Source organism: Protopterus annectens, chromosome 11.part0, assembly GCF_019279795.1.
Source record: "Protopterus annectens isolate FY-2018-M chromosome 11.part0, PAN1.0, whole genome shotgun sequence".
Lineage (NCBI taxonomy): Eukaryota > Metazoa > Chordata > Ceratodontiformes > Protopteridae > Protopterus > Protopterus annectens.
Window position 1 is genome coordinate 1,151,426,575 of NC_056745.1, and position 17,493 is coordinate 1,151,444,067.

Consider the following 17,493-nt stretch of genomic DNA (forward strand, 5'->3'; position numbering starts at 1 on the left):
TGCCTTGAATACTTGTTTTTGATCAAATGATATTTTGACTAAATGAGTTTCGATCAAATGGTCTGTCGATCAAAAGAAGTAGACCCATATATATATATATATATATATATGTATGTATATATATATATATATATATATATATATATATATATATATATATGCTTCAGAAAGGACAATTATAAGAGAAGAAGAAGCAGAAGCATTTTCACTTTCAGAAGGAGGTACTCCTGCATATGAGGGTGGAAGTTAATACAATAAAAAGCCCACATCTGATGAAGTTTTACAAATGAAAATGTAATTCAGGATGTTAATGCAGAGCTTTGTTATTGTGCTTTGGTTGTGATATTAAAGGAGAAGAATTCGACTGTCTGTGAGCTTTATTGTACGCCTTCCCAGGTCAATATGTAATGCAAACCAATAATTGCACTATCTGGTATTTTTAAGTCAATAACATTTACAGTAACTTAACATTCTGGCAATTCTTTTTCCTAAAACTATTTTAGTTTTATCATTCCTTATAAGTTGAATGACTGCATTTTATTTAGCAGGACACGTTTTGAGAAGCCCTAAGCACTTGTCTTAAATGCATTACTTAAAAAAGAAGCTTTACTAGGCATAGGATTACGGAGTAGTAGCACATTTTCACAATGTATTGGCTAGTACAGTGCAGCTGTTTAGCTGAATGAGTTTAAAAGTCACTGATGACAGTAGCAGTCTTACTCTTGCTTTAAACTGGAGCCAATATACTTTTTGTACAGAAAGTCACAGGTGTTTATGCTTTATGATCTGATAAGGAGATAAAGTAATAAATTTTACTGATTGTGGAAACATGAAATTTTCTGAGACCTTTATTTTTTTCCTCTCTCCCTTTTTCCAGGTATGAAAAAATCTGATGGATCATTTTCCAAATCAGAGTTTTAGGAATCAGAGGAGCATCCCAAAGGGCTGTTTTGACATCCTCAAGGTAACTCCAGAGTCTTACATAGGTATAGTGTCCTATGATCACTCCAGAAGCTGGTGTCCTGCAGGATACTTTAACTTCATCATAACTACATTTAGCCATCTGGCCTTCAAGCTTAGAGACTGCTTTCTTCAGATTTCTTAGTTCTTCTTTAGTTACTTCCTTTGATAACTAGTCTTAGTAGTTTAAAGCTCTTACTGAAAGGATGGTGAAATGCAGAGTATTTTTTTCCATACACTATTATAACCCCTCATTCCATACTTAACAATATAATTCCCAGTGAAAAAGATCCCTTAGTGGGATATGCCATCAGTTCTAACACCCCAGGATTCACAAAATGTCTGCTATGTAAGAAAAACTACTTTTCTGTGAACCTGTATATTTTGTTAGGATCCGTAGAAGGTGGAGCCTTCATATCTGGTACTGAGCTGCAGTTTACATTTTATGCTTGAACTGAGTAGTATCAAGAGTATAAATCAATGACTGTGGTTGTTCAGCAATAACAAAAGCATCTCATTTTGTTGATTAAAATTTCTAATCACACCAGCTATGAAATTTCATCAACAGATATGCTTTCTCAACAAATGTAATAACTTCAGGAGGTGAATCTGATAACATGGAAGACACATGTTTATACTTAGTAACATATGGATGACTGCACAATGGATTTTTAGTATTCTTTTCTTCCTCACCAAAGGTCAGCAAAGTATAATGTGGCACTAGATGTAGTACAAGCAGAAACTGAGACACTAGCCAGGAAGAAAACAACCAAATGGGATGATTAAGGGATCTGAGTTTCTTTTGTAGCTAAAAATATAATATGAGATTAATTTATGCAAATCATAATGTAAACATGAAGAAAGTAACCAGGTCAATAAAATTAAAGAAAGTAGAGTTGGGTAAGTAATCTTACCATAACAGCAGATGTTCAAATAGATCACTGTTGCAGTAGCCTTTGCTCTATGGATTGTATCCTGCCTAGGATATAACAGCCAGTCAGCTTCCAAAGCTTAAAGACACCTTCCACATGCCCAGACCTTTATCAGTTTGAACAGGGTTGGTGAAAATCAGCGGTTTGGTTGGCAAGCCCTTCAAAACTTTCCTGCCATGGAAGAGCACTCCTCTAACAAGCTTTTGGAATTAATGATTGGCTGACATTTCCCCATTGCTGGGGGGAAAAGCTTCCATAATTAATTTCAAGACTAAAGAGGTACTTTTCTGACAAAATAGTTTTGTTGTCTAGGAATATACTGTTTTTGGGACTGTCACATGAATTTTCTGTCAGCTAAAAAATGGTTCTTTTAGTACGTTTTAATGTAAATTTTTGTTTTTTTTGTACTGTTTTCACTTCCTTTAGCTAAGCATGAAGGAGATTCCCTTTGTGAGTTAAATTCTTGACCCTGTTAAAATGCTTGTAAACTGTAAACTTCAGAACTTCTTCTAGAATCAGCATTCTCCTTGGTGTCAATTGGCATCTCTACTCAGTATAATACCTAGACAGCTAAGCAACTGAAAGTTTTGCTGCAGTGATGTAAGGGAATCTGTTGCTATGATGCTATCATCTAGACAAGGACATTTTTGAATTTTCAGGGTCTCAAAAGACCAAAACTAGGGTCAGACATTTTATGACAATCACTGATTTACAGACGAGCCAAGTAGAATAGAGAAAAATTAGATGTGAAGTATTCACTTCACTCCTGAGATTTATTTCCTGTAAGCTGGATATATAGCTGTGAGTATATTATCACCCACCATATTCAAAAAATGATACCCAAACTTATTGATGCAGTTGTTGAAGCAAGATTTTCAAGGTTAGCGTCTTGAATATTTTGTCTGACATAAATTGGATGAAGATTTAAATATTTGTAACTTGTCTCTGATTCTATTTTTTTAGGACTACAAGAAAAACTATGAGTTTGTTAATACTTGCAAACCCAGTGAAGAACCTGCTTCTGTAACAAAAGGAAAATTAATTTCAAGACTATGTAAAAATAGAATGGAGTATGAGTAATCAGACTTAGGATAGAACCATTTATATGTTCTTGTGTGTTATCACTCACTTATCTAGCAACCTGCTGATAACTTGACGCAGACAGGTAAAACTTTCCTTCCACTGTATAATGATCTTGTAAGAAATGGAAGGGGTCGCAAGCTACATTAACTTCTTTGTCTTAATTTTTTATAGGGTATTCAGGATGACTTTCCTCCTCCCATGGAATACTCTTGTTGAAATTTTCTGAAAAAATTGCCTTGAGATATTCTTCAAATTGCTGCAAAAAAGTAGGAGGGTAGACAAGAATATCCTTGAATTTATCTTCACAAATATGGCCACTTCTTGTACACTTCCATATGTACCAGCCCCCCTTCTTAAATCAGACCACAAATCAGTGATCTTTTGCATGAAAACTGGTGGTGCTTCTCCTGCAAATACCTGTGTGTTTAGGAACTTCTCAAAAGCAAACTTTTTTCAGTTACTTGATAATCTAAATAAATTTTGATGAAATCCTCCTCTGATCAATCCCACTGTTACAGCTACTGCCTACACCTCTGACTTCTACTCCATTTAATTAGTTGTACTGATGAGGTGCGCCCTAACTACGCAAAATAATTTATAACCAAAACCTTATTGGGGAATACCCATATAAATAAATTATATAACAAACGAAATAAATAAATCATTTAATGCTTATAAGAAGTTTCATTTCACTTATGTTAAGAGCACACTTAAGCAAACTAGTGAAGAGCTTAAGGGAACTGTTCACATTTAGTGCAGATTTTACACACACCCCATTACTGCTATTTCACAGACTCTGAAGTTTCTGTTTTTGGCAAGGCTTGTAATGGTCTATAAACTGAGTGCCTAGTACTTACACGAGTCTACTTGAACAAGTGCAAATCTGACATTTCCTTTCCTTTCCTCAAATCATCTACAGATTTACAAAACAGGTAACTATTAACTGATACCTTACAAAGGGCCTGTTGTTTAATATCACTTGGTTAAGCTTTTGTTTTTTTTTTTTTAATACAACATCCCTTCCAGCTATTATGAATGCTGAAACATCCAAAGACTCATATGTACGGTGAGTCATAGGTTCATAGGTTCATAGGAGATTACTAGGTCAGCAGCCCTGAAGCTCTTACAAGACTAGCCATATTAATCCTAAGCTACCTCAATTGTCCTTGGTTAGATGACATAATTCACAGACAGAGTCTATGATAAACACCGACTACACCTGTCCATGAGGGACATATGTGTCACCCCTGGAGTGAATTTGTGGTCTCCCATCCATTCTCTATGTTATGCTTGAATAGGGTCATTAAGGAGCTCTGCTTCATGTAAATTGGACATTTATTCCAGAGTAGCACAATCTCTAGGAGATATATATGTCTCTCCAGCATGTTCTGTTAATGTCACAGGCTAGGTTAAGCTCTGTAGAGTGAGTGACTCTTATGCCATTTGACTTGTGGACATGCAGCATATCCATCAGAGCAGGGTCAAAAACTGCCTTGTAGGCCATGCACAAGTCGCCTCTCAGCTGCCAATATGATACAGAGTACAGAGACAGGGCACTTTCAGTCTTTCCACGTAAGTCAAGGTTTGGAGGCCCTGTATTTTCTTGGTGAGAAACCACTGTGGCCTCTCCAGCTGCTCCAGGTGTCTGGTGAGGTACATGCAGAAGGGAGCATTGCACTCTATTAATGGTCTGATAAGGATCGAGCACAACAGAGTTATAACATCCTTAGATCTGGATGCATTGCCCTTAGTTATGAGATGTGGAATGTAGATGGCTTTCTTTACCATTGTGGAAACTTGGTGGTCGAAGTTCAGATTGCTATCTACCTGTGTTCCCAGATCTCACATCACTGGGTTTGAACTTACAGGGGTGCTGTTAATATTGTAATTAGCAGGAAATTCCACTTTGCCAAAGGGGATAATAATGCACTTTTTTGGGTTTAGTTTTAGACCATGGTTTTGGCATCAGTCATTTGTCTGTTTTAGCCCCTTCTTTAATATGTTAACATCATCAGGGGACTGAATGATTGCACCCAATCTGCAATCATCAGTGAACCTGGTAAGCCAAAGGCCATCTACTTTAGCCTAGACTTCCGAGAAATAGAGCCTGGTCTTCTGAAAGTCATTTGAGTTCCTGCCTTATCTGCTAAGGTAGTTTGCTTGCACAGATTATCTTTAATAGAACTATCTGTCAAACGTTTTGTGTTCAAGATTCGGTCTGAACTAAATACCTGATATTGGCAAACGTGAAAAAAAATAGCTGTTGCATATATTCTCTTTCCAAATATGGCAATGATTTCAGCTTCTTTATCAAGAGAAACAAAAATGAATGCAACAATTTTCTTTGAAAATTGTTTCAAGTTTAAACTTCTAGTCAAGTGATCTGATTTAAATTAAAGTATTACTCATTACTTTTATTAATAAGAACTAAGTGTTCTATCCATTTTTACTTATGGTCTTTGGAGTCAAGCTTCTGGGATGTCTGATTAGAAATATCCTCAAAAGAAGTTGTGATGCCCCAACACTGCCCCAGTAATCAAGGAGCCTCAATCCTCACCACTAGCACCAGTAGGGGACATAGATTGGGTTGATGACAAATACACAGCCAGTATTTCCAGATGCAGCTCTCTGCATCAAGTCAAATTTCCCTTAAGAGCGCACAAAGAACACAGTCAGTTCAGGGCTGGTTTCTTCCTCTTTCTCCAGATCCCCAATAAGACTCCACCCTGGCACAGCTATAAAGATGAGATCACAGCTGAGTGACCAAGCCAAGACCTCCATCACCCCCTCTGCCCAACCAGTGCTTCATGTCCCTGCCCAAATAGCTGACACACACACTCCTTGAGGTTTGATTTATATAGACACACACACACACACACACACACACACACACACACACACACACACACACACACACACACACACACACACACACACACGCACACAGGCACAGGTTTGCTAGCTATGCCCCCTTTTGCCCAGACTATAAGGTAGTTATCAGCCACCAGCCATGTCTTTATCAGCTACTTTAAGGCCCTTATTAAAGGGTGTCCAATCTTACCTTGTAATGTTACTATTAATCCAAATGGTAGTTTGACCAAGAGTAATGCTATTAGGAGTGGCCCACAGTGTCATCAAATAAATATGCAAGTACACTCAGAACTTAAATATGTCTCACAAATATAAGCCACAATGAAAGGTTTAAATATATTTAATTATAAATAATAAAAGAACAAGAAAATACTCAGTATATAATCACAGTTACACCAGAGTTCAAAATCACAGGAAATATTTAAAACAACATTGCAGGACAGTCTCAAATAAATAAGTAAAACATCTAAGCTATACTTCACTATATTCCTGACTGTTTCGAAGAGAAATTACTGTACCCTAGTTAACTTACTTATTTCTGACTTCTGTTCCCAGGCTCAAAAACAACAGCATTTAGCATCTACCTGTGAAAATACATAAACAAGTTTTTTTTTTCCTTAGATCTAAAGCAGATCCTGAAAGTCATAAAACAATAAACACTTGCAAGAAAATATGTGTCTGTAACTGCACTGAAAATGAGATAACATCTTTTTATTACGTGGTCAAAAAGTAATTTCAATTTTCAGCTATTCTTCTGAAGTTAACTTTCTGTGTTTCAGTTTCCATTGTTAAAATATATACATCTAAACAGTTACAGTAGTGTATATACATTTCTGTTCTAATCCAGCAGGATACACTGTGGATACATCACTAAGCTCAGTACTGTACAAACCCTGTTCAACACATACTTCTGTACCAGCAGTTTGATATACACATAACATGCAGTTCTAACACATTTGTAACACAAGCATATGAGTCATGTTGATATTCACAACTGACATATAGTTATTCACAAAATTCCAGACAGCTGGGCTGGCAGTATCTCCTTTGGTGACATTTCTCCCTTCTCCCTGAAGACTCAAGCAAGTTTTCAAGTGACCATTGAGAAACATTGCTTCGGAGGGTTGAGACCATCTGGGAATACCTTACCCCATTCCCTGTCTTCAGATTCCAGTTGCCTTGGTATTGCTGACCCCAGTACAGTGCTGCACTGTCCTATCATATGCCTGCAACCCTAGGCTCCACAGTAGTAATTTGAGATTTGGCTGGCTGGCTCCCTGTAGCCATAGATCCCTCTCAGACTCCTCCTGCCTTGTACTGCAAATACTTAGCACCAGGGCCTACCTATCATGCTAAGGTTTCATCATGCTAACATGGTTCAGTTTATGCCCCTGCCTCCTGCCTAGCAGTTCTACTATGTAGTTAGCATCACTGACCTTCCTTATCACTGTGAAGAGTCCCTCCCAAGCTGCCTACAGCTTCTTGTGTCTGACAGGAATGAGAACCATAACCTGCTTCCCCACAGCATACTCTCTAGCTCGAGTATTCCTGTCATACCAGATATTTTTCTGCTACTGGGATTCTGCCAGGTTCTCCTGGGCAAAGCCCATGAATTCCCTAAGCCTTGTCTTGAGGTTCAGGACATATGCCACAACAGACTCCTTATGGGATTCACACTCACCCTTCCACTCATCACAAATCAAATCTAGAGGTCCCCTCGCCCTATGCCCACACAGCAATTCAAAGGATGAAAAACCTGTACATTCCTGGGGCATCTCCCTGCAAGCAAATAACAGATGAGGCAAATATTTGTCCCACTCCCTCTTAAACTGGTCTGGAAATGCCTGCAGCATGGCCTTGAGTGTAGAGTTTAACCTCTCAATGAGACCATTAGTCTGGGGATGGTAGGGGATGGTCTTTAGCTACTTCACCACACAGTGTTTCCACAGACAAGCCAGCAGGTCTGACATGAAACTGGTAATTCTGTCAGTCAGTATTTCTTTTGGGAAATCTACCCTGCTGAAAATCTCTCACAAAGCATTTGCAGCATTTTCTGCCTCAATGGAGGACAGAGCCACTGTCTCAGGGTATCTGGTAGTATAATCTACTACCACTAGGATATACTTCTCTGTGGAACTTGGGATACTCAGAGGCCCCACAATATCCATAGCTACACTCTAAAATGGCTCCTGAATCACAAGCAAAGCATCAGAGCCTTGACCTGGTCTCCTCTCTTGCCCACCTTTTGGCACTGCTCTCAGGTCCTGCAGTACCCTGTTACATCTCTGGAAATCCCAGGCCAATAAAAGTTCTGCATAATATGTCTCTTGGTATGCTTTATGCCCACATGAACTGCAAAGGGAATGTCATGGGCTATGGCTAGAAGTGCCAGATGGTAGGCTCTGGGCACTATCAACTGCTGTATTCTGTCACCCTCTAGCCCTCCATCAGGTGTCCACTCTCTATACAGTAACCCTTTGTCCCAGTATAAATAGTCCCTCTTCCCTTGAGAATCAGGTACCTCCCTGACTACCTCCCTCAGGCCTTGTAACATAGGGTCTGAGAGCTGAGCCTGTCACAACTCTCTCTTTGTAAACCTTCGCAGCTCCCCTTGCACAGGAAGTCTGGTATTCTCTGACAGCAGTGCCTCATTGCTAGCCTGGATACTACTACTCACCTCTGCCCTTGCATTCTCTCTGTCCAAGGGAACATCAGTACCCACCAGCAGCTGTGGCTCACCCTCAGTCTCACTGCTACAAGGTAGCTAACTCTCTGAAGTAACCACTGCATCAGTCCTGGCTTTAAGTCTGTGGTCTGTCTGGTCCCCTCCCAGGCTACCAGACCCACATGCTTGTCTCCAAGCCTGACTATGTGTTACTGCATGCACACAAGGTACTGCATTATCAAAAGCATTCCCTATCAGGACTTCTGCAGAGATATCCTGAAACACACCTACTTGCTTGCTTCCTTTTCCACCCTCCCAGTCAAGGTGAGCCCTAGCCAAAGGTATTTCAAATGGGGTCCCTCTTAAAGTTCTGACTGGAGTAGACTGCTCAAGCAAGTATTGCTCCTCTTTAACCATTGCAGGCTTCACAATGGTTAGGTCAGAGGCTGTGTCTCCCTTAGCAGTGGCCTCTCTCCCATTTATTAAGATAAGATATAACCTCTTGTGGTAGTTTGGTACCCTTGTTGTCTCGGGACAACTCACTGCTGGCATTTTGTCATTCCCACTTACTGGCTCTCCCACCTTTTGTTCCCCACCTTGCCTCCATGGACATCTATATGCTACATGGCCCCACTGGTTGCATTTGAAACAGTTAACCCCTGGTCCTGGATGTTTACCTGGACTAGTGGCTTACCTTACTATTGATGGACTCTGTTGGGATGGTTTAGGCTGACCACCATGGGTTCCATTAGACCTATGAGCAGCACTGGGTATCCCATTCCTGTGCAGCGATGCCCTGCTTGCTAGGTATAGGTCTCCCTTTTTCCCCAACTCATCTGTGGTCCTGCATTCCCTATGTGCCAACCAGATTCTCATGTCTACAGTTAAAATGCTAAGGGCTTGTTCCCTCACCAAAAGGTCTGGCAGCCCTTCAGAAGTGGTGACCTGACACCCACCCATCTATCTATGAAAATAAGTGCTTAACTCAGCAATATATTCACACACACTTTCATCTGCTTTACATCTATGCTCACGAAACTTTTTCCTGTAAGCTTCAGGAGTTAACTTAAAGCACTCTAACAGACAATTTTTAACAGTATTATAATTTAATCAATCAGTATCAGACAATTTAGAAATTGCACTAACAGCTTTACCATGAAGTAAGGGGATCAGGAACCATAATCAGTGCCCTTGGTCAACATTATACTGTTTACATACCCTTTCAAACATATGAATAAAACTGTCAAAATTATCACACTCTGTAAATTCTGGAAGAAATTTACTAATCTTTATTGCTTCTGGGGTCCAGTTACTCCCTTCCACATTACCTCCATGACCTTGGCGAAGAGTCAGGATCTCCTTTTCATGTTGCCTCTGTCTGTCACTCTCTTCAGCTTCCAGACATCTCAGTCTCTCAGCTGCTTCTTATTCCATTTGTTTCTTCTGATGCAGTCTCTCTGCTGATTCTATTTTTAAATATTTGGCCTCCAGTTCAACTCTCTAACTCCAGGTGGATTTTTAAGTCCTCTGTGGAAAGGTTGAACTGTCCATTTTCTGAGAGTTGTATATCTGCAAGGCCATCCTGGTTGTCCTCCTGGTTGCTGGTTTGTGATGCAGCTGTGACTAAGGCTGCAATGATGTCTGCTTTAGTCAGGTTGGCATGCCCTAGTCCTTTGGCTTGGCACATCTCAGCAAACTGGTTTCTTGTCAGCTTGTCATAATCTTCTGCTGACATCCTTGCCTGCTCTCTCTGACTAAACTAACAAAAAATACATAAAACAACTGTAATATAGAACTCTGAATGTTCACCATGTGGCTGATTGAGAGTACAAACACTTTCTTTTATAACTACTGTTTACAGGATATAGGAATTCAATATCCACACCACTGAATCTTAATATGTGGATATCCCACCACTGCCAACCAATATAATGTGACACCCCAACACTGCACCAGTAATCAAGGAGCCTCGATCCTCACCACTAGCACCAGTGGGGACATACATTGTGTGGATGACAAGTACACACCCAGTATTTCCAGATGCAGCTCTCTGCATCAAGTGCAATTTCCCTTAAGAGCACACAGAGAACACAGTCAGTCCGGGGATGGTTTCTCCCTCTTTCTCAATATCCCCAGTAAGACTCCCCACTGGCACAGCTACAGAGTTGATATCTCAGCTGAGTCGCCAAGCCAAGACCTACAGCACCCTCTGCCCAACCAGTGCTTCGTGTCCCTGCCCAAGCAGCTGACACACACAACATTCCTTGAGGTTTGATTTATACAGACACACACACACACACACACACACACACACACACACACACACACCTGGGAAAGGCTGGCACAGGTCTACTAGCTATGCCCCCCTTTACCCAGACTATAAGGTAGTTATCACTGCCACCAGCCACATTCTTAACAGCTACTTTAAGGCCCTTAACAAAGGGTGTCCAATATTACTGTGTAATGTTACTATCAATACAAATGGTAGTTTGACCAAGAGCGAGGCTATTAGGAGTGGCCCACAGTGTCACCAAATAAATATGCAATTACTGTCGGAACTTAAATATGTCTCACAAATATCAGCCAAAAATGAAAGATTTAAATATATTTAATTATACTGAATAAGACAAAAAACGATGAAACCAGGGAACAAATGCTCCTTAACAACAAGCCAGCAACAAAGTTTAAAAATAAAATAAAAATGTTAAATGAGAAACCAAGGCTGAAAATATTCAGAAGCATATAAATTCCTTAAGCACAAGTGTCGAAGACAGGAATACTCCAAACAGAAATAAAAAAATCCAATTCATTCGTGCACTGGTAAGAGCTTTCACCCCTTCGAGCTTTTTCAGACCAATAAAACTTAAAAAACAGTTCTACTTTTATATAGTATACCAATTAGACAACTAATTAATCAAACATGTGACTAATCCATTCAATCCTATTAAAGTAATATTCTCAATAAAAAGGATCTGACACCAAAGAACTATAGTATAACATAACTACTATCAAATATGCAATATACTAGTAATTTAAAAAATGTATGAAATATTAACTAAGAAGTTTATAAACAGACAGACCATAATCAAATATGTTAGGCATAAATAAAATCCAGATAATATATACTGGAACTATGCCCTTTCCAAACATAAAATTACAAAAAATACTCTATAAAAATATTCTATAATAAGGGGGATATAATGCATGCAAGAACAAGCTGCATACATTAAATCACATATCAAAAAGTATATGTAACAACTTTAAAAGCATTAATCAAATAGCTACTTGGCTATGAGTCTACGTGCTTTTAATATAGGTTTCACTGAAAAATGAAGGACTAATTCAACTAACATATTTTGCTTTAATTATATTTGTGATATGCTTACTGAATTTGTGCTTGCTGTTAACAAGCAATTCAAGGTTTGTGTAGTCAGCATAAAATATATCATGCTTTTTAAGAATATACAGTCTTAGGATTTCCTGGGCTTATTTTACTTCTGCATTTTATGAGTCTTGCACCATGTGAGAATGTCTCCCAAATCAGTTTGCATAAAGTTATTGATTGCTATAAGTTTATGATACAACATGGATTTATGCCATTGACATATTTGCTATTCCAAGTTGTATAAGGAATTATTAAATTCAGTAAGTTAAACAGAAATGGATACAATACATACACCTCTGATGTACTCCTGAAGAGATGTAGACTATAACCATTTTTTCAGCTTTCTATCCAAGTTACAACTTATCTTGAATACCCAGATGAAATGTTTCTCTGAAGCTAAATATAAAGGCCAAATATGTAAAAAGATTAAAATATATAAAGAAAATAACATCAGTGAGGGAACATGCCTATAGTACACTAATAGCTACATCATAAAAATAAATGTTTGCCATGGTGGACTTATTTTTTAATAAAACTGTACTGATGACAAAATGGGATGTCAAGATTTGAAAGATTATTGCTCAAAAAATCTAGAATACAAGGCCACATCCTAAAACAATTATGGCTGGGTACCACTTTATCCTAGTTCAGTTACATGGCACCCAGTTCTGTAACAGTACTGTGGGATTCATCAAATAGCTAAAGAGGTACATAGGGGATGACCCAAATCGAATTATGTTATAAAGGATGGAGTGTGCTTTAGTACTCTAGCTCTACAGCATGTCAACACTATAGATTTAGATCTATTAAATGCATGACTTTTATCTGGCATGTAGGCAGTATTATAGTCAACATATAGGTGGCACTATTAGGATGTACAACTTTGGGAAACCTTTGCAGCTACGCGGCCAACTCAGTGTTACACATACTGCACCAAAGATAATGACAATCATTAATATAGCAGACTTCTGAATCTCATTATCTCATCTCAGTGTACAGTGGATCTAATACATTTGCAGTTTGGCAGACTTCACCATACTGGAGACAGAATTGTTATTTAATTTCAAGGTAGTGCTGCACAGTGGCAGTGTTACCCTGATTCTTTTGGAATCCCAACTAAAGTGTATCATGAGTTTCACAATATTGCTGGAAAGGCTAATAGTATGATGATTTTCCATGGAGTCATCCCTGCTAGGTTCCTTATAAATATGAGATACTATTTCAGTCTTCCAAACATGTGGAACCTCTTCTATAACCAGAACACTTAGATACGCAGTAAGGGGGAAAGGAAAAACTGGTGCAAGATTGTTATATACTCATTTTATACTCCTAATGGAATATAAATGTTTTGCATTTTTTATTTGCAAAGAAATCTCTTTAGTTATCACTGGGGGAGAAGCTGTAAGATTTTCAAAGATGGCAATAAGACTCAAACAGCTGTTGAAACAGTTTCTAGAGTACTACCACCACTTCTGGCCAGTCTGATATGTGTAAATACTGCTTGCATTTATTTATTCTACTAAATGATTTACTTTCACTAGAGTTACTACACTGCATATCAGCAATATCCTACTGACTTATGAGTCCTACAGTCTTCATCTATATACAGTGTGATTTTTTTTTAAGTAACTCAATTTGGATCTATATTCCTATACCACCACTGAAAAAGTCTGTTGTGTCTATGGGGTCTTACCTGAATAATGAAGGCTATATCAAAACTAATAAGGTAATCCTTGCCTTCTGTATTTACATCTATCCCTTCAAGGCTGTCTGATAAGGGTCCCAAAGGATTAATCTTCTTTAACAAAACAGTTTTGTGTGTGTGTGTGTGTGTGTGTGTGTGTGTGTGTGTGTGTGTGTGTAGATATATATATATATATATATATATATATATATATATATATATATATATATATATATATATATATATATATATATATATATATATATATATATATATATATATATATATATATATGTGCATATATATATATATATATATATATATATATATATGGTTTACTATTGAAAATGAATGGCACTTGACAGTCGGATAGTCGAGCGATATAAGGTCGTAAACAAGGATGTCGAAGACAAAATAATCAATCTAGGAATGGTTTTAACATGGGTGAGGTAGGAAGATGTTTGTAGTAGGGAATAATACTGAACACCTACCACCCATGTTAAAACCGCTCCTAGATTGATTATTTTGTCTTCGACATCCTGTTTACTTAATTACACGCTCGACTATCCGACTGTCGCCCAAGTGCCGCTCAGATTTTCAATAGTAAACCTATATATATATATATATATATATATATATATATATATATATATATATATATAGATATATATATATATATATATATATATATATATATATATATATAGCAACAGTTCTATTTACAACAATTTATATTACTCGTGTCACTTTTACATCACTTTGGGGTACAGTTTTAACAAGAACCACAACATTATGTTACACTGGCCCCTAGCTTGAAATTCTAAGTTTCCGGCCTACTAGATGGCCTGTAAGCCTTAGACTGGTTATCTGCATTGTGGTTGGTTAAGCCTGGGATTAGTTTTCCTGTAATTTATATGACTGCAAGGAGAGTTCCCATCTATATATATATATATATATATATATATATATATATATATATATATATATATATGTGTTTACATCCTGTTGCCTAATCTCTCATATCAGAGGGCATTGTCTGCAACTAGTGTAAAATACTTGGCTGCAGATGAAATACTTTAGTGAAGACAGAACGCATTGATTACTAAGCATTCCCTCTCAACAGTGAAATACAAATGGCACTAATCAACTTATGAGTCAGAAAACATATGGATTTTTCTTCCCCATCAAAGTGCTGTGATAGCACTACCACTAGGTTTAACTCTAATGCATCAGTATAGAATATAAAAGGTCTACTGAAATCTGGAGGGGATAAGACAGGCAACAAACACAAATCTATTGAAGCAAAATATAGTACACATTTTCAATAGCGCCAAAAAAACCTCAATATTGCCCTCATTTTTTATTAGTGTCTAGAATCTGCTAGTTTCTCACAGTGCTTCTAATTTTGCATACTACACAGCCTAAATATTTTACATCTGTCATGCCTAGCCTGCTCTTGGAAGCATTTTTAGTTAACATGGCCTGGCTCAGATAGTATGGCAAGGCCTACACCTTTACTAGATTATTGTTGCAGTCCTTTAAGTGCATTATTATATTGTCTATATAAGCAGCAACATACCTGCCTTGGTGTTTTAGGAATCAATCCTTTAGTCTCTTAAAGGGTGTAGGGATATCATGTAACCCAAAAAAGAAAGGCAGTATAATGGAATAGCCCCTATGAGACTGATTTTTTTTCTGGTTTCAGCCATTAAAGGGGATCTGCAAATATCCTTTTTTTTAGTACTAATATGGTCAAAATGTTGCATTCATTCACCTATTAAATCATCATTATGAGGCATTTCACAGATGTCAAATTTCAAAATGTTGTTCAGTTTCCTAAAACCATTGCAGAACTTGACCGTGTCCTCAGGATTTAGGACTAACACCATGGAGCTGTTCCATTTACATTTTATCTCATCTAGTACCCCTGTCTTAAGCACCTTTGTATTTCCACGTGTACAGCCTTTCTTTCTGACCCTGGTACTCTGTAGCTTTTAAGTTAACCTTTTCCCAAGGAAGATCTGTTGTTGAATTAGGTCTGTTCTTCCAAGCAGTTCTGAAATACATTTTGGTTTCTTAACAGACTCTCATTTACTGTTATTTCTGCAGATTATATAGTCTGTCATCTACTAGGCTGCAGGCAGAGAAGGCAATTTTCTTTCTAAACCAAATCTACTAGTTTCTGCTATTAAACTATCTGGTTTACATGGAGGTCAGGCAACTTTAGAATTTCTTCAAGATCTGTCTGTTCTGAAGTAAAAGGTATTACTTCCTGTCCTACCAATAAAGACACTGGGGTCATCAAAGAAAGGCAGCTCATACATCATACCAGTATTCTTTATGGTTAGCTGCAATTTCTATTTATTCATCTTTCTTGCTCATTTCCTTTATAAACAAACCCTCTTTCTTCACTTAAAGTCCGTGTATTTTTGTCTCAACAGAAATATCATGTGGGCTGTGCTAAAGGTTATTTTGCCTTTCAGTACAAAACTACCCTTTCATTTCCTTTGTGATTCCTTCTTTAGGTTTTTCTCCCTTCTTCTCAGTATAAGTGGACATCACCCTCATTTTCATTTTCCTCTCTCGGTTGCTTTCCCTCTGCCTCAGTAAGAGTGAACACTACCATCTTACTTGTATTCCCCTCTAATTTTCCTTCAGCTAAGACTATCTAAGAACAAAATTTGTCTACAGTTTTACCCTTTTCCTTACTTACAAGTGCTTGATGACTAGCACTTTGATAAAATGGAATTATAATTCTAACCATGTCCTGCTTTTTCTCTTATTCTGCAACAGACTAGTCTTTCTTATTGATAATTTTCTCCTCATCAACACTCCTGCTGTTAACATTTCTCAGCATTTGAGGCTTTCTGTTTTAGCTTGACAGAAAGTTTGGAATTTAGAATTTTGCTCAGGTTGCCCATTTCCCTATGTTCTAACTTCATTCCCTCTGAATGCAATCTTTCAGATAGTGATTTCTCCTCTTCAGTTTTACTAGTCACTTCTAATCTCTGTTGTACAACATTTCAGGATGCAGTCCTTTGTTATGTAACTCCCTTCCTTCTAAATGGCTTTGTTCCTGCAAGCTGCTCTTTGATAGGAGTGTGATGATGTACCACTTTAAATGTTGCAGGTTTTTCTTATCTCTATGACCTTAGTCAAATGTCTGTGTCATTGAGGTTTTCTAATAATACTTATTCTAATAATTCTTAAATTATTTTAAACTGTATAGCTGAAATCTTACCATTATGTTTGGAGAAAATGTCAAGCTACAAAACTTTTCAACTAATGTTTCATTGGTAACACCAGCTTGGAAAATCATTGCCTTTTTCTGCTTTTTCCATGGACATGATATTCAGTGCCTTCCATGTCATAGAGGTTTTTAAAGGCTCCCCAGTCAACTGAGCTGAAAGGATTCTATTCCAGTCACTCCATTCATGCACCTTTTGTAGGGTGCACCACTCAAATTCTACCAGGTAAGCCTCAAGGTTTAACTCCCTGGTCAGCAACTTTACTAGTGGAAATGTCTTTGGCATTGACATGACTTTCACAACTAACACCATTTCTTCAGCTGCAGCAACAGTAGTTCATAGTAGTTACTCAGTGGTCACCATCTTGCCAAAAGGAATCACACAGGTGCCTTCATACAATAGCCCCCAGCACTCACAACAGGACTAATTTATCTTTACTTCTGCCATAATGTGAACTCATTGTAGACTTGCTCTGGACTTTTAATGTATTTTGTACCCTAAAAAATTTAGATCCCACCCCTTACAGAAACATAGTACAATGCAACCTGACAGACTATGAAACTGATATTATTGTGCATAGCAGCTTTGGGTGAATACACCGAGGAGGTAATATCTTGATAATGTGACTGTTCTTAGTAAACCTATCCTACATTTATACTTGAATC

At 37.8% G+C, this 17,493-nt stretch overlaps 2 protein-coding genes across 2 annotated transcripts in view; one reads left to right on the forward strand and one right to left on the reverse strand.

Moving 5' to 3' along the window:
• FBXL13 (F-box and leucine rich repeat protein 13) overlaps window positions 1–17,493 on the reverse strand; it is a 2,081,262-nt gene that overhangs the window by 903,340 nt on the left and 1,160,429 nt on the right. The gene's annotated exons all lie outside the window — the stretch shown is intronic.
• LRRC17 (leucine rich repeat containing 17) overlaps window positions 1–17,493 on the forward strand; it is a 514,106-nt gene that overhangs the window by 270,115 nt on the left and 226,498 nt on the right. The window contains exon 3 of the mRNA XM_044088511.1: window positions 878–964. The gene's annotated coding sequence lies outside the window, so the exon portion shown is untranslated. The remainder of the gene's footprint in view (window positions 1–877; window positions 965–17,493) is intronic.